At 37.6% G+C, this 27485-nt stretch overlaps 1 protein-coding gene and 1 non-coding gene across 19 annotated transcripts in view; both read left to right on the forward strand.

Annotated features, from left to right (window-relative positions):
* The window catches only part of FHIT (fragile histidine triad diadenosine triphosphatase), a 1440192-nt gene that overhangs the window by 530409 nt on the left and 882298 nt on the right, over nt 1–27485 (forward strand). The window lies entirely within an intron of this gene.
* On the forward strand, nt 7064–7170 carry LOC132528331 (U6 spliceosomal RNA). The gene has a single exon (XR_009543203.1). It is a non-coding gene; the product is annotated as a U6 spliceosomal RNA (small nuclear RNA).

Genomic DNA, 27485 nt, shown 5'->3' on the forward strand with positions numbered 1-27485 from the left:
TTTTAAAGCATTTAAAAAATGCTTTGTTGTCGGGCTTTCCTGGTGGCGCAGTGGTTAAGAATCCGCCTGCCAATGCAGGGGACACTGGTTCGAGCCCTGGTCTGCAAAGATCCCACATGCCGTGGAGCAACTAAGCCCGTGCGCCACAACTACTGAGCCTGTGCTCTAGAGCCCGCGAGCCACAACTACTGAAGCCCACGCGCCTAGAGCTCCGCAACAGGAGAAGCCACCTCAATGAGACGCCCATGCACCGTAACGAAGAGTAGCCCCTGCTCACCGCAACTAGAGAAAGCCTGCACAAAACGATGAAGACCCAACGCAGCCAAAAATTAAATAAATAAATTTAAAAAAATGCTTTGCTGTAATTTTCAAATCAGTGCAGTGAGCGGATCTTGTTTCCATAATCATAATGAACAGCTTTTTTGGCCTCTTTCTAAAATGCCTAAGTTTTAATGAGGATTGTGGCGTTTTTCTTTCCCAACTGGACAGAATCATTTCCCTTTGTTCCTATATTGCCAGTTTCTGGCTATGCTTGAAATAGAGGGTGGAATTCTGTATGAAAGTGCTTAAAGGGGCTACAGGGCATAATCTAAGTCATACAGGAATTGTGAGGATATAATGAGATAATGAATGAAAAGAGCATAACACAGTTCCCAGCACAAGTCAGTATCTAATTATCATCGTTATTATCATTGACAGATTACTGCTGTATTTTTATGTTACAGACGAAAGTTTTCACATGATTTTTTTTTAGGACCCAAAACAGGTTTCCATATTACCTATAAGTACAAAAGTCCTAAAGATGGAAAACAATAAGTTATTTATTGTATCACTAATATGTCTGAGACTAAAAGAGTTTGGGGAAGAGTAGAAAAAACAAATGGTAAATCTTGTACTTAAAAAGAAAGAAGGGCTATCTATCTCCATTACAGACAGCTGTCATGCACAGGCTGGAGCAACTCTTTAGGTAGAATCAGGGACACTTGAAAACTGCAAGTCTTTTGCAAATTAGGATCATAATCTATTTATAGCCCCCCCCCCCATGCTGGGCTTTCTTGTGGATAACTGATTCCATGTGTGCAACTTGCAGCAGGAAGGGCAGGATAAGGGCCTGGAAATTGTTAAACTCTCGATTGGATGGTACTTTGGAGACCTCCTTACAGGAAAATCTGTCAGTTACATGGCCAAGCAAGTTGCAAGGCTAATACTTGCTAATTTTGCATTCCATTGAATGATATATAATACACCTCGTGATTCTGCAGTAAATATTTCATTTCTCTTTTCTGCCCAATAGATTGGCTTCATGCAGTTGCTAGATGAAAATAGAATTGTGTTGCAAAAGAGATAAATGATTTAGCAAATATGATTTTATATGCCAAAAAAGGTACACTAGCAGCTTTTATGATGAGTGTCCTTGAAGGGAAATATGGTGATTTTGCATCTGATTTACGTCTCCTCTAAACAACAGCAATAACAAAAAAGTCAAAAACAAGCCTAAGACAGTTTTATCTGTTTGGGTGGTATTAATGGGTTCTTGTTGGGAGATCTGTGATAGTGATGCCTCCTGGTAATTTCTTGTGTGTGAAGGGTACAGGTAGGAATTTATAGGGATGGTTATGATCCAAACTTATTTGGTCTCCAAAGCATGTCCAGCAGAGGTTGTAGGCCTTTTCTCATCTTTCCTGGCATGTATATAACTGCAGATAGCAGCCATGCTAAGTTGTTGGGTAACTCATTTTGGTTACCTTCTTTAGGTGACACATTAGACATTTTTGCCTATCTTGAGTCCTCCATTCTGTCTATTATGGTAGACTGTAAGCTCCATAATGAAACTGTTTCTAACTTGTTCACCTCCATACCCTACGCTGGTAGCACTCCAAAAAAACATGTCGAATAAGTAGAAAGAATGAACCTAGTGGTTGTCTTATGTATCCATCCATTCATCCATCTATCCTTCCATCCATTTCTCAAGATTGCTGTTTTCTTAAGGTTTCTGTTGACACAAAGTGTCAGCCTTTGTTTCTGTGCTTTGGAAAGTGATCATTTAAATTCTCCACCCCTGAGAGATTGTCAGATACACATGGGCAAAATAAACGTGGTCAAATGCACATTGTACAATTAAACTTGAGGTGAAGCTATAATTTATTAATGTGTAGAGTGATTGATAAACTTAAGAAAAGAAATTGTACCACTTTGGTCAGCTAGATATACAAACCATTTGGAAACCTCAGCAAAACTGAAAGGGAGCATCTGATGCCTCTAATCTACCTCTCCCTGCTCCCCATCCTTAGCTGCTATTCACACTTGCTTTTCTTAAACATATATATTGTGACAAGTTGGGAGCTACCTTCTCTTTTCTGAGGTGATCTTTGAAGAATAATGTACTTAACTGCAGCCTATTTAGATTGTTTATCTGTATTTAAATCCTTAGCTAGGTATTGTGTTTTGCCTTTAAGATAAAATCAATAATAAAGAGTTGAAAAGCAGCAGAGTAATCCTTGAACTTTCCTCAGCAACTATCCTCCCCTACTTCCAAAAAGGAACACTGCTTAATCTTAACTTTTTTGAATTTTTTTTCTCAGAGTTCATTTAGCTCTGGGTTCACCTTTATTCAAATGTATAGAAGCTAAAGATGGTACAAAGAAAGTTTATTCTAATCCAGACGCATTTGGGAGCCGGTGTCATTACTAAATGCTGTTGGTCTTGATAAGCTCTTTGATGAGCTGAGATAAGCTTCTATCACAGAGACAGATGTAGTTCATTGTACAATAGTGCAAAGGCAATGTAAATAGTTGCTGGTGTGCAACAAATTCAACTTTTGCTGTTTGGAATTTCTGGATTTCTTTTTTTTTTTTTTTTTGATCCATGGTTGATTGAATCCTCAGATACAGAACCTGTGGATACAGAGGGCCGATTGTATAGGGTACAACCAATACGTAATTACCTCCAGGAAAGGGCTAGCTGTGGTGATGCTGCTGGAAGCTGGTGGGTTAGACCAACTGAAATGTTTATGTAGGATGAATTGTAAAATTCATCCTACCCAATTGATCTTCAGAGCTTTGAAAAGAAAAATTGTGGAGTAATTTGAGCTTCCCCTGTCTCCTCATCTGACCTCCTTTGTTCCTGGAGCAGAGACATTAGATGTCAATCAGAGATCCAAGAACATGATGAAAGGAGTGAGAAAAGGAAGGCTGGGTAATTCACTTGATAAGTATTATCCATCATTCATGTGTACTGTAGAGCAGTGGGTAGTTGGGGAAATAGGATCATTTGTAAAGTTCAGGTATTGGAGATGGTAGTGAAGAAAGATATTAAAGCATTATAGTTTTCAAAGGCAGTGATTGTAGAGAATTAAGGACTTCTGCTGTTAGCTGCAATTAAGTATCTGGTGCCAGTCTTGACCTCCTTTCACGAAGAGCTATAAAATTAGATAAGATGTATGAGGCAACTATTTCCAGGAATTGGCTAACAGGCAATGCAGGACTTTGGTCTTTGAGAGAAGGTAACACTTGAAGTAGGCCTTGGATTCACCTTGGTTTTCTGCCTAGGGGTCCATTCACTGGACCAGAGAGTAAGCCTTATTCTTTCTTATTAAGAATACATTCAAGTTGGAAGAATTACAGTCTCCCTCACACCATACCCTAAAATTAATTCCAGCTGGATTAAGGAAATAAATGTATAAAATCAATCATTAGAAAGCTAGAAGAGAAATGAGCATTTATCCCAACTACAGTGAGAGAGAACCTTATAAACTTAAAGACAAAAAGAAAAGATCACAAAAGAAAAGAGTTGTGGACTTGACTCCATTAAAAGTAAACTTCTGTTTGTCAAAAACCAAAAACCAAAATGGAGATACACATGTGCAGCAAACATGAGGTATGAGTGCCTAGGGATCTTAAAAGACCAAGAGCTCATACCAATTGATAACAATGCATGATTCCAGTAGTTAAATGGGAGGTCAGACATCCAATTTTTTTCCATCCTAAAGCCTTTATTTTTAATTCTTTTCCACTCAGTGGGAGAACTCAGTTGCCCAAGGTCTCTTCCAGCTTGCTGTTTCATCACTCCTACTTCTGAGCCTCAGCAGGGACCTGGCCTTACATTCCATTGCATTCCCTGCCTGGGGCCCTCTATCTCTTACATGCAATCTTTAGTGATGTTTCTGTGAGCTCTAAAAATTTGGGGTTTCCCAGCAACATTGTTCTGTGGCATTTGTTATCAGGTATCAGTGTTGCATACTCATCTTTTATTGGAGATGTAGTAGTTTCATTTCTAGAAAGAAAATGTGACATGTTCCCCCTTTTGACTTACTACCTTCTCTGAAAAATTGGGTGCTTGAGGTGTGTGTGTGTGGGTGGGTGGGTGGGTGTGGGTGGGTGTGGGTGTGTGTTCAGGGTATAGGCTTGAGGGGAGTAATAAAGGAAGTGATGGTGGGGAGGTCTACCCCAGCATTACCACATTTTCTGATCTGCTGGAAGCAGAAAAATGAGTGTGATGACCTGAGGGAGCTGATGACTAAGTCAGCATATGTTCTTAGGCACGTTTCAGTAAATCACATTGAGTTAGATTCTCCCTGTTACTCCTGTGTCCATTTACAGGGGTGGGCACTTAACATGTAGGTCTACTCCACTGTAGAGCCCCAAAGAAAATATACATAAGCATTCATTCATTCATTTATTCATCCATAGGGAGAACCCACTATGTTCAAGGCACTGTAAAATATACATAGAGAAATTCTCAAGAAGTTTCAAATCTTAGAATCTGTGGATGTACACAAATAAGTATAAGGTCAAAAAGGGTTAAGGGTCATAAGAGACTTGAATGGAAACATACAATTAAAAATATAGTAAGCAGAGATTCCAGCCCAGCAAAGATGATGTAGACCCATTTTTCCTGCTCCTCCTCCTCTAGAAATGAAGCAAGAGGCAACCAAATGAGAGTTCTGAAAGGTGGTAAGAAAAAGGTGAGCTGGTTTGAGACGCCAGGGCTAGAGGAACAGCATAGTAGCAGAGTGTCTAGAGTCCTCCCTCCCAAGAGAAGAAGCCACACAGACCAGGTGTTTCCTAACTCATAACCCAATGACAGGGGGAAGCCCAGGGAGGTTGATTTTTTTTCCTTATTGAATGGGAGTATTGCTGGCAACATCAGAGAAGTCTGATCCCTCCAATAAGGGAAATGAGAACCAGAGAAAAGAAATAGAAAACAAGTAATATGATAATAGACTGAGGTGCTAACTTATCAATAATGATCTTAAATGTAAATCATCTAAATCATTCATTGAAAGATAAAGAGTGACAGAGTGGATAAAAGAACTCAGTCCAACTATATGCTGCTTATGAGGAACTCACTTCAAAGTCAATGATTAGGTAAGTTGAAAGAAAAAGGATAGAAAAAAGTACACTATACAATTATTAATTTTCAAAAAGCAGGAGAGACTATATTAATATGTGATAAAAGTAGACTTCAGAGCAAAGAAAATATCAGAGACAAACAGAGATATTATGTAATGATGAAAGCATCAACCCACCCAGAAAACTTAATGATTCTAAATATATACACACCAAACAATAGAGCCTTAAAGTACATGGGGAAAAAACAAACAAAAACAAACAACCCAACTAACAGAGTTGAAGGAGAAAGAGAGAAATTGACAACTGTAGTTAGAGACTCCAGTGCCCCATCTCAACAATAGATAGATCTACTATGCAGAAAATCAGCAAGAATATAGAAGATCTGAGCATCACAATTGGCTAATAGTATCTAATTGACATATATAGAACACTCCATCCAATAATAGCAGAATACACATTTTTTTCAAGCACTCATGCATCATTCACCAAAATATACCTTGTCTTGGGTCACAAAAAACCCTTTAAGTTTTAAAAATTGAAATCATGCAGAACGTGTTCTCTGACTATAATAAAATCTAACTAGAAATCAATTACAAGAAGATCACAGAAAAAGTTCTAAACATAGATCAAAGAGTAACTCTTAAAGGAAATTAAAAAATACATAGAACTGAATGAAAATGAAAATACAATATATCAAAATATGTAAGCTGCAGCTAAAGCCGTGCTGAGATGGATATTTATACCACTAAATATGATATTAGAATTGAGGAAAGTCCTCAAATTAATAACCTAAGTTCCTACCTCAAGTATAAAAAAGAAAGAAAAATAAACCAATAGCAAGCAGACAGAAAGACATAATAAAGGTAAAAGCAGAAATCAATAAAATTTAAAACAGGAAAAATATAAAGTCAATGAAGCAAAAAGTTGGGTATTCTAAAAATTGATAAAATTGATAAATGATTAGCAAGGCTGACAATAACAAAATTGCCAACATTAGAAATGAAATAGGGGATATAAATACAGATCCTACAATCATTAAAAAGTAAAGGTACACTGTGAGCAATTTCATATTCACATAGTCAGCTACTTAGAAGAAAGGGATCAATTTTTCAAAAATTATAAACCACCTAAATTCAGCCAGGATGAAATGGACAGCTTGAGTAACGATTAAAGAAGTTGAGTTAGTACTTAAAATTTTCCCCCCAAGAACTCCTCAGGACCACACAGTTTCACTGGAGAAGTCTACCAAATGTTTAGAAAAGAATTAATACCAATTTTACGTAATCTCTTTCAGAAAATAGAAGAGGTAGGAACACTTCCCAACTCATTTTATGAGCCTAGTAAAAGACCACAAAAAGGAAGGAAGGGAGGGAGGGAGGGAGGAAGAAAGACTATTCCAGTCCAATATCTCTTGTGAACTTTGACACAGAAATACTCAACAAAATATTAGCAAATCAAGTACAACAATGTGTAAAAAGAATTATGTACCATGACCAAAGGGGATTTAATACAGGTATGCAAGGATGGTTGAGTACTTTAAAATGAATCAATGTAATCTACCATATCAACAAGCTAAAGAAGAAAAATGATATGATCATATCAATTAACCCAGAACAAGCATTTGACAAAATCCAGCGTCCATTTATAATAAAAATTGTTGGCAGTTTAGGAATAGAGTTGAATTACCTCAACTTGATAAAGAGAATCCCTGAGTGTTTGCTTCAGCAGCACATATGCTAAAATTGGAATGATACAGAGAAGATTAGCATTGCCCCTGCCCAAGGATGACATGCAAATTTGTGAAGCATTCCATATTTTTATCTTTTTTGACTCCCTTCCTAGAGTAATGAAAATAAAAGCAAAAATAAACAAATGAGACCTAATTAAACTTAAAAGCTTTTACACATCAAAGGAAACCATAAGCAAGACGAAGAGACAGTCCTCAGAATGGGAGAAAATATTTACAAATGAGGCAAGTGACAAAATATTAATCTCCAAAATATATGAACAGCTCATGCAGCTCAATATCAAAAAAACAACCCAATCCAAAAATGGGCAGAAGACCTAAATAAACATTTCTGCAAAGAAGACATACAGATGGCCAAGAGGCACATGAAAAGATGCTCAACATCACTAATTATTAGAGAAATGCAAATCAAGATTACAATGAGGTATCACCTCACACCGGTCAGAATGGCTATCATCAAAAAAATCTACAAACCACAAATGCTGGAGAGGGTGTGGAGAAAAGGGAACCCTCTAGCACTGTTGGTGGGAGTGTAAATCGATACAGCCACTATGGAGAACAGTATGGAGGTTCCTTAAAAAACTAAAAATAGAACTACCATATGACCCAGCAATCCCACTCCTGGACATATACTGAGAGAAAACCATAATTCAAAAGGACACATGTACCACAGTGTTCACTGGAGCACTATTTACAATAGCCAGGACATGGAAACAACCTAAATGTCCATAAACAGATGAATGGATAAAGAAGATGTGGCACATATATACAATGGAATATTACTCACCCATGAAAGGGAACGAAATTGGATCATTTGTAGAGACGTGGATGGACCTAGAGATTGTCATACAGAGTGAAGTAAGTCAGAAAGAGAAAAACTAATATCATATATTAATGCATGTGTGTGGAATCTAGAAAAATGGTATAGATGATCTTATTTACAAAGCAGAGATAGAGACACAGATGTAGAGAACAAATGTATGGATACTGGGGGTGGGGGTGGGTGAGATGAATTGGGAGACTGGGATTGACATATATACACTGTTTATACTATGTATAAAATAGATAACTAATGAGAACATACTGTATAGCACAGGGAACTCTACTCAATGCTCTGTGGTAACCTAAATGAGAAGGAAATCCAAAAAAGAGGGGATATATGTATATGTATAGCTGATTTACTTTGCTGTACAGCAGAAACTGACATAACATTGTAAACCAACTATACTCCAATAAAAATTAATTAAAAAAAAAAAAGAATCCCTGATATTGGGAACAACGCATGGATGTTCACTCTCATTACTTCTATTCAATATGGTACTGGAAGTTCTAGCCACTGTAATACAGCAAGAAAAAGGAATAGGTGGCATGCAGATTGGAAAGGAATAAAATAAAACTAGCTCTATTTGTAGATGACAGGATTTTCTACCTAGAAAACCCTAGGAATCTACAACAACAACAAAAATCTCCCATAATAAGTGAGTTCAGCAATTAATTAATCCACAAAATATATTTCTATGTGCTAACAAGGAACATGCAGAAACCAAAATTTTAAACTCAATACCATTTACAACTGTTCCAAAGAAAATGAAATACTAGATATACACTTAACAAAATGCATACAGGATTTGTATGCTGAAAATTACAAAATACTGATAAAAGAAGTCAAAGAAGACCTTCCAATAAATGTTGGAAGTCTCAACATAGTACAGACGCAAGTCCTCCCCAACTTGATCTAAGGTTGAATGCAATTCCTAACAAAATTCCAGCCAGCTTATTCTAAAACTTATATGTAAAGACACAGGCCCTATAATAGTTAAAACAATCATAGCATAGAATAATAAAGTATGGGACTTCCCTGGTGGTGCAGTGGTTAAGAATCTGCCTGCCAATGCAGGGGACACGGGTTCTATCCCTGGTCCAGGAAGATCCCACATGCCATGGAGCAACTAAGCCCATGTGCCACAGCTACTGAGCCTGCACTCTAGAGCCCACGAGCCACAACTACTGAAGCCTTCGCACCTAAGCCCGTGTTCTGCAACAAGAGAAGCCATCACAATGAGAAGCCTGCTCACAGCAAAGAAGACACAATACAGCCATAAATAAATAAATAGATAAATATGTTTTTAAAAAATAATAAAGTAGGGGGGAATCACTCGTATCTAATACTAAAGCTAACTATATAGCCATAGTAATCAAGCCAATGTGGCATCTGGCAGGGGATGGAATGGAACAGAACGGAGGACCCAGGAATAGATCCACACACATGCTCAGATGATTTTTGACAAAGGAGCAAAAGCAATTCAATGAAGGAACCCCAGCCTTTTAACAAATGGTATTGGAGCATTAGACATCCATCGGCAAAAAAATAACTTTGATCTAAACCTCATACCTTATACAAAAATTAACTCAAAATGGATTACAGACTTACATAAAGTGTAAAATTATAAAAATTTTAGAAAAAATAAACATAAGAGAAATTTCTTGGGATCTGAGTTTAAGCAAAGAATTCTTAGACTTCACACCAAAAGCATAAATCCATAAAAGGAACAATAGATAGATTGGACCTCAACAAAATTAAAATTTTTCTCTGTGAAAGCCATGTAAGGAGAATGAAAAGACAGTCTGTAGGCTAGAAGAAAATATTTACAAACTACATATTCCACAGAGGACTAGTATCTAGTATATGTAAAGAACTCCTAAAAGTCAACATTAAAAAAGCAAGCAATCCTATTAGAAAATGGGCACAAGTCATGAACAGACATTTCACTGGGGAAGATGTACAGATGGCAAATAAGCACACTAAAAGATATTCCACATCACTAGCCATCAGAGAAATGCAAATCAAAACCATAATGAGCTATCACTTCACATCTATCAGAATGGCTAAAATAAAAACTAATGACAACACCAAATATTGGTGAGGATGCAGAGAAACTGTTCACTCATACTTTGTTAGTGGGGATGTAAAATGGTACAGCCACTCTGGGAAACAAATCTGGCAGTTTTTTACAAAACTAAACATACAACTACCATATGACCCAGCAATTGCACTCTTGAGCATTTATCTCAGAGAAATGAAAATTCATGTTCACATAAAAACTGGTACATAAATATTCATAACAGCTTCATTCATAGTAGCCAAAATCTAGAAGTAGCCCAGATGTTTTTAACAGATGAGTGGTTAAATAAACTGCGGTACCCATGGAGTTCTACTCAGCAATCAAAAGGAACGAACTATTAATACAATCAACAACTTGGGTGATTCTCCAGAGTCGTGTTGCATGAAAAAAGCCAATCCCAATAAATTTTATATTTTATTTTTTAGGGTTTCTTGTTTTTCAATTTTTTAAAAATTGAAGTACAGTTGATTTACAATGTTGTGTTAGTTTCTGGTGTTACAGAAAAGTGATTCAGCTATATATGTGTGTATATATATATATATATTCTTTTTCATATTCTTTTAAATTTATAAGTTATTTCAAGATATTGAATATAGTTTCCTGTGCTATACAGTAGGACCTATTTTATCTATTTTTATATATAGTAGTTTGTATCTGCTAATCCCAAACTCCTAATTTATCCCTCCTCTCTTTCCCCATTAGTAACCATAAGTTTGTTTTCTATGTCTGTGAGTCTGTTTCTGTTTTGTAAATAAGTTCATTTGTATCATATTTTAGATTCCACATATAAGTGATAAGATTACATAGTTTTTGATTCCATTTAAGTGACATTTTTGAAATGACAAAATGGAGGACAGATTAGTGATTGCCAGAGCTTAGGGATGGAGGTGAGGGAGGGCCGGGTGAAAGGTGGGTGAGGTAATAAAGGCACAACATGAAGGATCCTTGTGGTGATAAAACTGCTCAGTATCTTGACCTTGGAGGTGGATACACAAACCTGCACAGATTATAAAATTGTATTGAACTTAGTACATACACAAACACACACACACATATACTGAAATGAGTACAAGTAAAACTGGGATTTGGGGGAATTCTGAATAAGATTGGTGTATTGTATTAATGTCAAATCCTAGTTGTGCTATTATACTATGGTTTTTCAAAGTGGAGGAAACTGGATAAAATATACACAGGATCTCTTTGTATTATTTCTTACAACTGCATGTGAACCTGCAATTATCTCAACCATGATTTCAATTAAAATTATGTATATAAAACTCTTTTTAAAAATTATAAATATATATACCATAGTAAGTGCTTTTTGAGCACTTACTATGTGTCATGCACTGTTCTGATGACTTTATATCATTAATAACTCCATTTAATCCCCAAACAGCAATATTATCCCCATTTTCCAATGAGGAAACCAAGACACAGTGAGATTAAACAACCAGTCCAAGGTCACAAGCCTAGTCAGTGGCAGAATCTGTATTAGAACCCAAGAATTTTTAGTTCCAGTATCCACAACCCTAATAGGTTATTTTCTCTCTTTACCTAGAGATTAGTTATAGCTGAGGTCATTAGGAAGGGCTTTATGGAGAAAATGACATTTTAAGCTTCCTTAGAGGGGAGATTATGGTCTGATGTATATATTGCATTAATTGTACTGTCAACAGGAGGAACTTAATATGTATTTGTTGAATCAATACCTTCTTCTTTTTTTTTTTTTTTTTTTGGAATACCTTCTTTAAACCACTAGTTGATTCCTTCAGTTACTGATTGTCTGTCAGGAGCCCAGGGTTTGCAAAATGAGAAAACACGGGACCCAGGGCAATGAGCTCATTTTGTCTTCTCTAGGCAGTTCTATTCTATGTTGTGTGGAGATAACACACTGCAGAACTTTCAGCAACACTTAGAATGTCCCCCAGATATCAGTATTGCCCCCCAATTACTGGGACATTGAAAAAAGCACCCTCCCCCACTCCATTTCCTAGTTCCCCCTGAGGATCCCGGTGGAGAACCAGTATACTTAGTCTCTGGTTATCAAAGCTCAGAGAATTCCTACAGCAGAACTGCAGGATTCACATGATTCAATAGGGACATTACATCTACCCCCTTGGCATGGCTCTGTGCATGTGATAGAAATAGAGCTTCCTGGACTTCACAGTGGCTCTAAGTTTGAATCTGAATTGATCTAAAGTGTTCATTTTGTTTCTTTCTTTTTCTTTTTTTTTTTTCCAGTTGTTATTTTTGATGGGCATAAAGAAATTTCCGCTTTCAGAGAAATGCTGCTGAGTACACACCGTATAGCATACCCCAAACCAAGCTCTTTCAACCTCAATAGAAGAAAACATCTGAAAGGGAAACATATTAATGGATCATTTTTGTAAACATGAAAAATCTCTTGGAAGGGCAATTTTCTCTTGTTAACTGGCAGAAAAATAGCAATGTTAATTATGTTGCCTTGTTAAATCTGAAAGAATGTAGTGAACATTGGGAACTATTCTAATTGCATTTGTGGAAAGACATCTAAGGGTCAGAAGCCATCTCTATCAGAGAAATGCCGAGGCAGCTGTGTCCCTTCAGAGCCACTGGGTCTGAATGTGCTCAGGGGAAATAGTTGTGAGCTTGAGTCCATGGACTTTTGGGCAAAACTCATGGGGAAGTGAGGGTAGGGAAAGGCAGAATTTCTACTTCAGATTCTGAGCACTGGCTGTTTCTTTCCTCTTCCCATGGATAGAAGGGAAGGAGGTAAATTTGAACAGAATCGCAGAGGTACATGCATGCATTTGGGTGCCGATGTTTCCACGCTTGGCTTGGCCCATGTTGGCAGAGAAGCTTTCTAGCCATCAAAATGGGGAGAAAAAATCTTGCCCCCGGTAATACAGTTCTTTCAAAACAGCCCAAAGTGTGAGGTTGAAATAGAAAAACAAAAACCAAATGATGAGTTGCATAAAAAATGGAAATAGTATGTTGCTTTCCTATAAACCTGGTTCCAGGATAGATATTTTGGAGAGCGCTAGAATGTAGAAGAATGCTGTTCGAGGTAGAAACAGGAGTTCAGAGGCCCAGCTTTTATACCCTGTTTGAATTTCAGATGAGGTAAAACCAGCAGCTCTGCTAAGTTGCAGTACAAAAGCTTACATGGCTTCTGGAGAAAAGCAATTTATTTTAGATTTTAGTACAGCAGCTATCGTTTAAATTGCTAGTGAATGTAACTGAACTCAGAACCAGCCTTCTCTGTGAACACAAGGTGCAGTAATGTTACCCAGGCTGTGGGTAACATTACTGCACCATCATCGAGTCACTAGTATATTGCCAACCTTCCCACAACTAACCCATTCAAAAAAACATTCTGGGAAATGTACCTAGCTGGGTATTCAAATGTGCACTTGCTGTACATTTTGAGAGATATTAATATGAAACAGCCAGGAGGCAGCAATCTTGAGGAAATTAGAAATTAGAGAACGTGCAATTAGCACTAGGGAACCTTTTCAATTTTCATCTTTATTTAAGGTCATGAAGGGGCTTGTGGGGTGGGGGAAGGAGGAGGTGTGTGCAGGGAGAATCCAGGAGAGAGAAAAGAGTCCCTCTTGATACTGGAAAATCTTTGATTTGGTAATGAAGGGGATGTGCTTACCCTCCAAACCCCAGAATGTCATCCTGTCATTACGTTCTAATGAGTGCTTAATTTTTCTGTTGGGAAAAAAATGTGTCTCTTTTCCGTACACTGCATTTGCTCCCTCCTTTTTATAAATAAATTTATAAATAAATCCAGTTATACAAAATTCACTATTCCTCCAGAGTTATCCAGAGACTCAGAAGACAACATTTCATCCAGGCTCAATTTTTATTTTTGTTTTTAGTAAAAGAGTTTGTCACAGTGCACTTGCTCCTTTCATAACTTTCTTTTTTGTTTTGTTTTTATGAAAGCAATAGCTAGCACATGGCTTACAAATAAAATAGTTTAGAAACACATATGAAAATGAACAGTTCCCAACACTAACTACCCTTTCCCCTTCTTATTGCCCTCCCTAAATGCTGTAAGCCATTCCTGGCGTTATCTCCATATTGCCAATTAATTTTTTAAATCAATTTTACATGTTATATACTGATTTTCTTCTAAGAAAGAGAATTTATCTATCACCATTTCACATTTTCCCACTAACAACATGACATTATTCTCCACTTCCATTGTTCTTGCCACTTCTTTTTTATAATTTTTTAAAATTAATTTATTTTTTAATTGAAGTGTAGTTGACATACAATATTATATAAGTTACAGGTGTACAGTATAGTGATTCACAATTTTTAAAGGTTATACTCCATTTATAGTTATTATAGAATATTGGCTATCTTCCCCATGTTGTACAATATATCCTTGTAGCTTATTTTATACATAATAGTTTGCACCTCTTATTTCCTACCCCTATGTTGCCCCTCCCCCCTTCTCTCTCCACACTGGTAACCACTATTTGTTCTCTGTATCTGTGTCTCCTCCTTTTTTTGTTATATTTATTAGGTTGTTTTATTTTTTAGATTCCACATATAAGTGATATCATACAGTATTTGTCTTTCTCTGTCAGACTTATTTCACTTAGCATAATGCACTCCAAGTCCATTCCATTGTGTGTGTGTGTGTGTGTGTGTGTGTGAGAATCATATCTTCTTTATCTGTTCATCTGTTGATGAACACTTAGGTTGCTTCCGTATCTTTGGTCTTGCCACTTCTAAATCACATTTAAATCTCTCTTTACTGGTCTATCAATCTAGTCAGCATCTCTTACCTCCTTACCATAGCTCAGATATGAGCATTCATACCCCTTTCTCCACTATCCTTTTCCCTCTTCCACTTTCAGTTCTCATTCAGTTGTACCATTATTTTTGCATTGTCAAGTTTAATTTACATTTTCTCTGTCACCAGAGAGGTCTTTCTTTGTGATTTTTCCAAAGTTGACTATAATGAAAAAGATTTGCATCATCAGGACTTTGCTAAATTATTATTTTTTTAATAAATTTATTTATTTATTCTTGGCTGTATTGGGTCTTTGTTGCAGGGATCAAACTCGTGTCCCCTACATTGGCAGGCGGATTTGTAACCACTGCACCACCAGGGAATCCCTTTGCTAAATTATTTACCGCAGACCCAAGTGGTTTCTATGGTTTCAGTGTCACAACTCCTGTGATACACAAAGGAGACTGTGTCTAGAATCAGGTTCAAATGGATTCTCTTCCTCTGTCATTTTGTCAGAATCATGCCATCTTTCAGTGTGTGTAATATATATTTTAAGTCTTTCTTATAAAGTTATCTGTGCTTGATTTTATTGGAGTTTCTGATGTCCTCTTGCCTTTCCTGAGTGTGTGCCTCCATCATATCTTCAGGTTTTCCAAAACTCATGTTTGCACTTTCTCTTCTATTGGTTCTCCCTCTTTCTCATTAGATCTCCATTTTGCTCTCATTTAGACAGGTTGTTTTCTAGACCTGCTGGATAGAATTAGCCTGAGATTCCCATATTGCTCTCCAGAGTTGGATTTACCATTTGCTGGATCCAGTGGGCTTTCTCTCTTCGACTTACCTCCAAATTTTGCTAGTAACTTTCCAAGAAAGAGTGAATGGGAGGTAAACTGAGTCCTTGCAAGCTTGCAGTTTTTCATTTTTCCCTCAAACATGATTGATAGTTTGGGAATAGGACTTTTGTATCGAAAATCATTTTCACTGCTGTCTTTTAGCATCCAACACTGCTGCTGATGAATCTGATGTTACTCTGATCCCTCCTTTTCTGTAGGCTACCTTTTTAGGGGGAGGGTCTTTTTAGGAGGCTATTACGAATTTCTCTTTAACCTCAGTTTTCTAACATTTCACAGTTCATTCTCCTTGACACTGAGTAGATTCCTATACTTCGAAGATTCATGTGTCCCCTTAGCTCTGGGAAATTTTCTTATATAATTTATTTGATAATTTCCTCCCCTCCAGTTTTGTTTTTCTCATTCTGAAACTTCTATTAGTCCACATGTAGATCTCCTGGATCAATCATCTATATATCTTATTTTTTCTCACATACTGTACATTTAGTATATAGTCTAGGAGATTTCTCAAGTTTGCCATTAAGCTGTCTATTGAATTTTTTATTTAAGTAATCATGTAATTCCCAAGGGATCTTTTTTTTAATCTCATTATTCCTTTTAAATATAACTCTGCTCTTGTCTTGTAGTTACCAAATATCCTCAAGTGATTCTCGAGGGTATCAAATAGGTTTTCTTTTTTAAGTTTGTATCTTTTCCCTAAATTGTCTTATTTGCATGGTGTCGTGTTTTCTGCTATTTTGCTTGCTCACTTTATTTTGTGTGCTGGCCTTTCTTGGTGTATTGGATTTCCAGTGATCTGTGGTTATATGTAAAAGAATGAGGTAATAGAAGGGCTGTTTGCAAGCCCTTCAACAGGTGGATTGATCTTGTAAATGGTGTGCTTGAAGGGTCAAAGTTTAGAGTGTGTGCATGGGAATGGGGTGGGGGGATTTTGACTTGCAAGAGTGAGGTTTTAACACCCATGATAACTGTCCTACTTCTCCCCACACACGTTTTTACTGCCTTGAACCTAGTGGTGGCTTCAGGCCAGCTCACATGGAGAGCCAGGAGGGAGGGCAGTCTATGTTACATATACTGACCTGTAATTAATACCCCGCTTTTCAGCTCTACCCACCTCTTCCACCCTCTGTTTTACCCACTATTTCTGAAAACTGAGTTTTTCTGGGGTAGTATCAGGCAGGTCTGTTTTCTCCTTTGCTGAAACCCCCTTTTGGCTTGTGGTTTCCTTTGCTGTGGTTTGTAAGTCAACAGACTTTTATTGAAATCACTCACCTTCTAACGGCTTCTTCCCGTTCTCTTTGTGGCTATGGGTTTACACCTTTGTGCTCCTTTAGTATCATTTAGAAAGTACTTTGGGTGAGAAAGGAGGTAAATGAATTTTCTTAGTCCACCAGTGTGAACCAGAACACATTCTTTTTAAAAAGAGAGTTTGTGATTTTCATATGCCACATGCTCCAGCTCTTCCTTTATTTTCAACTGTTTGTTAATCTGACACTTGGAATCAGCAGTCACAGAAAGCTGCACAAACATATCACTTACTTGATGGAGCCCAAATAATATATACTCAGGGGGAAAAAAGTGTGTTGTGCTATTTTCTTTACATTTCTTAACTGATTTTGCCAGGAGTCTTTGTTTTCTTAGGCTTTAGTGAATTCAGCAAGGCTATTAACTTGCTTAAAAGTTCTATTTTAATTTTATTTATTAAAGAAAACATGATTGGATGTCTTCATTCAAAATGTTTCCCTTCTTCTGCAGTAGATAAATGGGCAGAGACCTCAAGAATAGATGTTCCAAATGAGAAACACAATGTGTAATGAATATATGATACTGTTCAATGACAGAGAGATTCAATAAAATAGGTATCTGTCACCTATAAAATTAACAAAGACTTAAAATTTGGTAATTATTGAAAAAGCACTATAAGATAGGAACTTTTATATACCTTTGGTAAAAAAAAACAAAATTTGGTACCAACTTTCAGGTACTTTAAAATGTTTATAATATTTAACCTCATTTTAGGAATTAAAGTTATGAAAATAATCAGAAAATTAAGATCACGGTTTATTTTTCAAATGCTCGTTATAGTATTATGTATAATAGAAAACCCCTAAATGACGTACATAAAGAAAAAACTATAAAATTTGGCATATCTATACCACAAAATACTGTTCATACATTAAAATGATGTTTATAAGTTGTTAATGAACTACTAAAATGCTTAAGTGTAATTTAGGTGAAAAGAAAATCTGGAAATGGTATATGTATGAAGATCTCAACCATTCAAAAAGAAAACAAAAACTAGAAGGAACTATCCTAAAATTTTAACGATGGTTGTCTTTTGTTCGTAGAATTGTATGGTATGTTTCCTTTTTCTGCTCATTAATATTTTGTTGTATTTTCCAGGCGTTTTATAGTGAATATGCTTGGTTTTGAGGGGAAAAACACTTTAAATCATGCGCTTCTGAAAGTAAACTTTTAAAAAATGTCACCAGATGACCCATATGGTTTTTCCCCCTGAACTTTTTACCCTTCTCTATCACAGAACTGAGTGGACTGTATAAAGCAATGTATGAAGTGTTTTCCATTATTGAAACTCTCTCTCAGATGCATCTGGAAAAGCTAGCCAGTGTATTTTGTTACTTTGCTCTCTGTTTCTCTGTCTCACAAAGTCTGATTTATGTCAACATTAGCTAAAGAAATATTCAGATTCTCTAGAAAGGGGAAACACAGCTGCATCTTTGACTGAAATTAGAGATGAGTGATAAACAGCGGACTGGGAGGCAGACCCTCGGTTTTAGTCCTGCCTGACTCACTTGGTGACTGGTCTGAGCTTTCTCTTGTGAAAAATGTGGGCATTGAATTGGATGGTCTCAAAAGTCCTTCTAGTTCTTTTGCTATGACTTTGCAGATATCTTACCCTGGCATAGAGCAAATGAAACTAAGATACAGAAATGACTCAGTGAGAAGCATGTGTTCTAATTGGTATGTTTCTTTGGTATTTTCTGGGCTTTAAAAAGAGCACCTTGTCTTTGTGAAGTAACAGTTTTACATGTCCATTTGGAAGGTGGGAAAACAGAGGAACCAACAAGCCCGGTGTAAAAGGCACAGTTGCTGAGGTTTTTAGCTGTATTTTGGGTCTTGGAGGGACATCATTTGTTCTCAGAAGCATAGTACAGACCGAGGGTTTTTTTTTCCCACAGAAGGAAAAAAAGGTAAGGTGGACAGATGATTTGTTTTTTTGCATTTGTTTCCCCTCCTCAGTAAAATGTACAGTCAGTGGAATTTTGTGTAAAGACAGAAACTGTTTTGGGACAGGTGCTAGTGTTTTGTGCAGGGAAAGCCTCGTGGGCTCTGGTGGGCTTCTGCCTTTTCTATATATTGCTACTCTTCCTCCTATCCTCCTTACTTTAAAAAAAAATTCAAAAATAGAAAATACTGTAGTATTTTTTTCAGATTATGTAAGGAACACCTGCCAGTTTTATAAAATTAAAACTCAAAAATCCAACACCACGGGAAAAGGTTTTTGAAAAAGTGAATACCATTTATCCCACGACACAGTAATGACCTTGACTAATATGTGAGGGCATTTTCTCCCAGACTTTCTTCTTCACCCATGCACACATACACATGCACTATACTCAAAATTGATATATCCAGTAACACTCTTTTGTAATTTTATCTTACAGTGTGCCATGTCCGTAGAATTTTACATCATCATCTGTATTTCCAGCACAGTATTACTCTGTAGGGTGAAATGCTTAAATTTACTTAAATCATCCCCTTCGATGGACTTTTAGTCTGCTTCCAACTCTGGCACTTAGAAGCAATGCTGAAATGAGGAACCTTTTATGTATATCTTTGCAACCTGGTTCAATTGTTTCTCAAGCAGAATTTCATGGAAATGGAATTTCAGTGTCAAAATGTATAACACGTGTGTGTAGTATCTGTGTTTGGGTGTGTATAAGATACATACACAGGCATCTGCAGTGCTGAACTGTCCTCCATGAAGGCTGTTCCTGCTGATACTTCTACCGCCATTGCTGCAGCTTTATTCCACCACCCCCTCCCTCCAGACAGTGTTCCCTGAGATGTTTCCAGTTGAACAGAAGGCCAACAAACCACCCTGGGAGGGGAGCCTCTAGGCTTCATGCAGTTGTGACCTTAGTCAGGCAGGCCTGGTTCTGGTGTGCTGTTAGCAGGAGTTCAAGCTCTCCCCTTACTTAGTATTTCATCTTACTCTTTAGCTCCGGGGAAATTTTTGCTGAACTAGAAAAGCAGTAGGAGTGTTTTGCTTTTACTCCTTCACCAAATAGCAGGTGTCCAGGTTCTGGCTGCCTATTACACGTAAGTGCTCCCACTCCGGTTTCCCCTGCGTGTGGTTGGCGTTTTGAGTATATTCAATGCTCTGTGTTTGTTAGTTTTGCCTTAGGCTTCTACCCTCCCCCAGTCACTATATCCACCTGGGGCAGTAGACCAGGGTGAAAAAATACCAATGCGCAATTGTTCTTAAGCTCAGAAAATTGATTTTCCCAAGTTTAAGCGGGCATCGTGAGTTGTTAGCCCTGTTAGAAAAATACAAGTTGGATTTATGATTCCCTTACACAGGTAATTGGGCTCTAATTTTAAATTCTGAGCCAATTGATGTACACTATATTGCATTATAACATAACAAAAATGCAATTGAGTTCAAGTTCAGGTATGAATTTGAGCCTCCAATTATGTGATAAATTATTTTTGGTTCTTTAACAAATGATGCCTAGGTTCACATCATCCTGTCGTGGTTCCCTCTGCCTCCGCCTACTCTGTAATTCTCTCCTCTTTCCTCTCACTTCCATTTTTTTCTTTCTAATCTTGCAAGGCTCAGGAATGACTTGCTTCAGAAATCCAAAACCTGCACATTAAGACATTAAAAGAAAAATTTGTGCCTCATCCCTCCCCACAAACTCTTACTAACATTTCATTTTGATCCACAACTTATTTCTGATGGGTCACTATTATTGCACTGCTTGTAATATTTGCTATTAAGCCACCAGTTATATAAATTGCTTTCTTGGTATAAGACAGTTTCTCCAGGAGATTCCTTTTGGAACATCGATACTTTGTTACCCTTTCCACAAGATCCTACCACTGGTGCTTTTAATAGGCTAGATTTTCCTATCCTTTTCCCCCCTTTGTGATAATTCCCCATTGTATTTATTTTTAGCTTGTTGCATTTTGTGTATTTCTGCAAAACATGTCGAGTTATTTTTAGAACAAGGGTTGGATGTAAATATATAACACATGCTGCTGGAGTCAGTTTCCGGAAGACTTGAGTTATCCAGCAATCAGAGGCAGTTAATTGGACTCTGTATCTCAAACTTTGCCTTTCCTTGGCAAGCCCTTGTTAGGGGACTGTTTTAAGTGAGGCTTTGAGCATTTGTCAGAGAGATCAAGGGGCAGAAGGAGAGGGCAAAGGAAAAAGTGCAGTCGTGGAAAGAGCCCTCGACTGAGGGGACAGAAACCATTCTTCTAGGAGGCTGTGGGCACATCACTTCCCATCTATCTCACTTCCCTCTTTGCAATATGATTTCCATTGCTGAGGCCCTTCCTGATTTCAGGAGTTTATATCTACAGTTTCTAACTTTGGAGAAAATTCTAGCCCCTGATTCGTTATTACTCTTTGTGCTGCTTTTAGTTCTCATCCTTCCTAAAAATAGATTAAATTACCTGCTGCGGAGTATTAAAATACTCAGGTATTGGATGGCTACCCTAAAAGAAATATTTTCTGCCTTCTGCAGAAAGTAAAGATACTGGACTCTTTTACATGCCTCTCCACAGGGGGGCAGGGGGAGGTGTTTTCCTGGGTGTTCATACCTAAAGGGGTATTTCTGTGGAGGACCACATAGGGTTATGAAAGAAAGATAAGAGGTGGCAGAGGAAAGCTGCTGGGAAAATCAGTGTTGCGTTAAAGGAAGAGCTCCTGCTGCACCTAGGACCACTTCGTGCAATGCTGAGCTATTTTAAAAATAAACTAGAGCATCATAATTGCTGAATGATTACATTGCAGTTTTTGCTATATGTGCTCTGGGTTACTTAAAAAGGATATTTTGCTCTATTATTTTTCTTTTTTGGTAAATTGTTTGGAGTAATGCAGGAGTGGAAAGTGTTCTGATTTAAATTAAGGCCAGGTGAAGTGAGTGAAACCATTATTTTATGTGTTTTTCTCCCACCTTTACCCTCTAGCTTTAATTATTCTGAGTAATTAAGTTATTTCACCCCTACACCAATCCACCTTCTAAGATCATTGGTGAGGTTTTTTTCCTTTCAAAGACCTGAATATTTTTTCCTGATTTCATATTTGTTGACTCCCTCTAGTTTAAAGAAATTTTCCTCCCAAAACATAATCAAATTCTACTTTTCATAAGGTCCTTTTAGAGAATATTTAAAATGTACTTTTTGGCTCATTAATCTAGTCGTTGTAGATCCTTGAGCATAAATAGATGAAAAAATCTTATATGGAGTTGAATCTGAAAGTATCTATATTTTATTGTGAATAAATGTAAAGTGTTTATTTTTCAATAGCCCAAGGTAAAGGATGATGATTAGACCTATAACTTAACTATTAGATAATTATTTTTTTTAACTTAGGCAGTTTATAGAATGCTTTCAGATGAACATGGAAAAACTAGATTTAATATCACTTTTCTCACTTTGTGATTAAAAAGTATAAAAATACATATATATATGATTTTTTACATTTTTGGCCCACATTATTTCTCACCTTAGGTTATAAGCACTAGGAATTTGCTAGTTTTTTCTGGTAATTACATATTCTCTTAGTTGAAAATACTAAGTAGCTTTTTAAAAATACAACTCTGAGCTGATTGTTAAAAAATATTTTAAATCATTCTATTAAAAAAGATGATCCAAATTTGGTAAAGATCTTTCTGACCATCTGGGCTTTTGTAAAAGTTGAAAATCTAGGGCACTATCAGGAATGTCACCAATAGCTAGTAATTTGAGAGTAATTTAATGTATGAGGAATATGTTGGAATGCTATTTTAAGTCTACATATTTCAAGTACGTTTTAGTTTTTCCTAATCTGAGAACATATGAATTGGAAAATTCTCAAGGTATGTTTTTGGTTAGAAAATCTTTTATGATGATGGCCACCACCCAAATCAGCAGTGATCAGTGAGAGTTGGAGATTATTGTTGAATTAGGGAGTGCTAAGGCTCTTAAATCACCCTTAACCAGTTGAAATTGTTGTAGGAAGTGCATATAAAATATCACATACACACATGTATATATGGGCCAGGTAGGGAACAGGATGTTAGAATGGGTCTCTTCTTGTCTCAGTTTCCACTGAGGCACCTGTAAACTATCAAAAGACCAACTATCCCATATGTAGAATGTCATGAGCCTGCTCCATGACTTTTGAATATATGAGTCAAGAGGAGATTAGAGACAACGTTTCTTTGGAGAGAGCTGTGGTCATGCATTGAGTTGTCACCACCTTTTGGGAGAAACAGTGATGAGTACTGTCTTGTGACACCAAGGTTAGAGGGGATCATCAAAAGGACTAATCAGAGAGCTCTGAATAGTACTTATTATAGCTGGAGGACCTGGAGACCAATGCCTAAATCAAGCCTGAGCAATTTAGAGTGGTCCACACATTGGGGTCTGACTCACCCTAAGAAATCTGGAAGGCAAGGCAGAGGCAGGTTGGCCAACTGCGTGGGTGGCAGGATGGGTAGGCTGATGCTTGGGAACTGGCCTGCTTTCCCAGTCTTTGTCAGGGCATGAGATATGTGAGTGTTTCCTAGGGTCCAGATCTGGACTCTGCAGAGGAGAGAGCCAAGGAGCAAACGTTTTGAGTCTAGTCCAGTATGGTAACTGAAGGGATTATGAGACCACAGCATACAAGGACCAAGGCAGAGTCTCCCCCACCCCCGGGAGAGTGTCACAAAGACCAACCCAGAACCTCTGGGGAATCTCTGCAGGGTCCATGAAAGTCCCCCAAGACAGTTCAGTGTGAGCTCTAACTATCTGCCAGATATACGCACGACTCCTAGATACATACCCAGACGGTACAGATCCAGAGAGAGCAAAGCCAGCTTATAACAGAAGCAGCACAAGGAAGAGCTCTCCTGTCCTTTAATTTCTTTAACCTTGGGAGAATCCAAACAACCGATAGTAAAGTGTGTTAAAATTGTCCAAATACAAACAGAATTTGGGGTTAGTGTTAAATGCTTTAAAATAACTATTATGACAACACCCACCTGTCCATGTATGTAAGTAAGCATGGAGTTAGGCTAACCAAGGTTTAAATATACTGCTCCATTATTTATTAGATGATTAACCTTGGGAAATCTTCTTGGTATTTCAAGTCCAGTTTCTTAATTTATAACAACATTTACCAAATTTTGCTGCAGAGATTGCCAGAACTTATTTGGATGCAACATCAGAACTTGGAGAGGTTGGATGGCATTCTAGGTTCATCACCCCCTGATAAGCTAAGAGCAGCTCTTCTTCATTCTACCTGTTATTGGGCTGTGTAGCCTTCAACAAATTACTTCATCTCTCTGGGCAAAATAACTTATCTCATTAGATTTTGGGAGGACCATGGGTTAATGTATATATTCTGCATTAGCACAGCACCTGTGATGTAAAAGTTACTAAGCTTTGTCATTGTTGCTATTATTAAAACTCCTTGCACAGGAGCTACCACATAATGTGTTCAACAAATGTCAGCTCCCTTTTCTACTTTCCTGTCATTCATTCACTACACCCTTTCTGAGTGTGTCTAAGTGCAATCCACTCGGCTAAGTTTTATGGTGATTCAGAGATAAATAAGGTACCAGACAGAATACACAAGTACATAGCTCCCGACACATGTGACAAATAGATTTTGAATTGGAAATAAAACAAAATGGAAATTTGACCAAATTTATTAGCCATAAAAGAGGCATTTAAGTGTTCAAATTGTAGAAGAATTTGTTGCTTACCATGAGAGTCAAAATTTTAAAACCTTTTTTTAAACTGGCTTTGAGTTCCAATAAAACCTCAGTTATCCAGAATAAAGCCACTCATTCTAGATAACTGAGATTTCTAAAGTCCTTTGGGTTTCAACTCTTGTTGAAAACCCTTAAAGAATTGTGTGGTTACCGTCATGCATTAGTAAATAGGCCTCAGAATATGTGGTTTTTTTCTTTCCTGGAGTACTTATAAGTAATTTCTTAGAGCAGAAGTTATACAAATTATGGACTGTGAGATTAAGTTGGATATATATGAATCCTAAGCATAATTTATACATTATTTTTTTAGAAAAACCCTCATTAAATATATTCTTATAAGGGATATAAGAAAAAAAGGTGGGGAGGGGAACTATCAGCTAATTGAGAGTCCCCTGTAATTTAGTTCTGGGGGGAAAACCCTAAAATTGTGTTGTTTATTAAAAGGATAAAACAAAATTCAGACTACCCCTTGAATGGAAAAATTTCTCTTGTAGTGAAGACTCATTCATTCATCCACAATTGGGTGCCTCCCACGAGCTGGATAGTACATGAGGTCCTGAAAATATGATGGCACACAAAGGCACACACAGTCCTTACCACGTGGAGCTAACACTTCAGCCGGGTAGACAGACAGTCATACCAAAATATGTGAAAGTACTTCCATGAAGGAAAGGTTCCGGGTGTTACAGAAGTGTGCCTTAGGGTTTTTGACCTCATCATGGATGTTGGAAAAGCTTTCCGTGGGAAGTGAGAGTTGAGATGAGGTGGGAGTAGGAGTTAACAAGAGAAGGGAGGGAAGCATGTTAAGGGTAGAGGAAGCCGCAGATGCAAAGCCCGAGGTGGGAGGAAGCAGAGCTGGCATCACTAGCCAAGAAAGGCCCCCACACCCCTGGAGAGTAAGGGGGACAGTGGTGGGAGCTGCCCATGGGAAGGCAGGGAAAGGACAGTCCATAAGGCCTAACTGGCCAGAGTGAGGATTCCATCCTTAGCCTCACAAGGTGATGCTCCTCCCTGTCTGTCCTTGGAGTTGGGTTTCCACCATTGGTGACTTGGCTCTGAATTTTTTTTAATAGAATGATGGTTAAAGCTCCATGGAAAATAAAACCAGGTTTCTCTTTTCTGTCCATTTAGTTTGGAAATGTTTTATATAGAAGGAAAGTTTTTATTTTACAAGTTCAAGTCTGAGCAGGAGTGGCTACTTAACCAAATGCTCTGTGTATATATTGTGAAATGATCTTTGATTACTCATTGTTCTCGGGCCTCGTATAAAATGCTTGGAAATATTCCCATTTTAACTAAGGATCTAAAGCCATAGGTTCAACTGAATTAGAGATTTTATCAAATGGCCGTCAGTTCTCTTTGCAGACTTGAAGATCTTATGTACTCCATTGGAGGAGTGTGGTGGTAGTCTGTTAGACAACCTTCTCTGCCCTGCTTCATGACCCCGGAGACTGACTTCTGTAGAATGCATCACCTGAGCTCCCATGAGTGTGGCTTCCAGTTTGTTTCGGTCACTGGGAGATCCTGGAAGGAGATCAGGCGATGGGAAGAGAGAGAGAGAGATGGGAGGGCATTTCTTCTCTCTGTAGCCTGCCTTTCTCATCGTATTTCCTGCAAGGTCTCTATCCCTCCATGACTCCAGCTCATGGTGGTAGCCGCAGCCTCCCTTATCTCACCAGGCTCTGGTGACACATTTCCTCCCTTTGCTCTTTTAGGTTCAGAGAGGTAAAGGCATCATGCTGCAGCTAGTCCCAGATGTCTCAGCATCCTTAACTTGTAACCCCACCTGCACCTCTGAAAGTAGTTCCTTCATTTAATTGTCTTCAAAGTTGCAGATGAATGTGACTTCTGTCTGCTGGGATTCTGACTGATACCATCAGCATCTGTTTTCTGCCTCCTGTTTTATTCTCCCCCTTCCAATACCTGGGTAGGCTTCTCAGATGGAGATAACTAGGGACCAGAAGAACAGTGGTGAAATACCCTGGATAATACGCACTCACTTTCCTCACTTTGGGCTCAAAATAGATCAGTCTCCACTGGAAGGAAGGCCACTGTTTGTCATCATATATCTGCCTGGCTGTCATTCAGAACCTAACTGAACTCTTAAATTTCATTCTATTCCTGCTTGTCTTGTTTCTGGGCCCCTGAGAAATTTCTTCCTATGTGTGTTCTGAAGCAGGACATTTTGATGTGAATGTTTTGATCTTCAGAGTGCAAATAATAGGATTTTGGTCATAGGCATGTTATATATCTGTACACCCTCTCTGACTCTCTGCCGCATCCCTGAACTTCACCCTCACTTTACATTTCTTTTACTTTTTAAAAAATGGAAATAACTACATATATATTTTCCTGAAATAATTTAAAGTGAATCCCATTCATCATACTATTTCACTTATAAGTACTTTTTTAAATGTTTCTTTAACAGATAAGGGCAGTAACTATAGTACACATACAATGAAATTAATGATGATTCTTTAATATCTAATAAATAGTCCATGTTCAATTTTCCTCCATTCCCTCTAAAATTTTTTTCAGTTGAGTTTTTCAAATCACAAGCTATACAATATCCACCCATTGCATTTGGTTGCTGTGCCTGTTAATTTCTAACAGCCTCCTACTTTTTATTTGTTTATCAAAGTAATAGAAATATAACAAAAGTACCCAAATTGAGTGCTTGATGAATGCTTAGAAAATGAACAGCCCATGTAACTACTACTCAGATAAATATAGCGCACATCACCAGTACCCCAGAAGTTTCCCAGTCATTTTGTGTGCACCTGCCCTCCAAGTTTCAGGTGTACAACTTAATGATTTGATATTTGTATATATTGCAAAATGATCACCACAGTAAGTCTAGTCAACATCTATTGCCACACATGGTTATAAATATTTTTCTTGT

Source organism: Lagenorhynchus albirostris, chromosome 10, assembly GCF_949774975.1.
Source record: "Lagenorhynchus albirostris chromosome 10, mLagAlb1.1, whole genome shotgun sequence".
Taxonomy (NCBI): Eukaryota; Metazoa; Chordata; class Mammalia; order Artiodactyla; family Delphinidae; genus Lagenorhynchus; species Lagenorhynchus albirostris.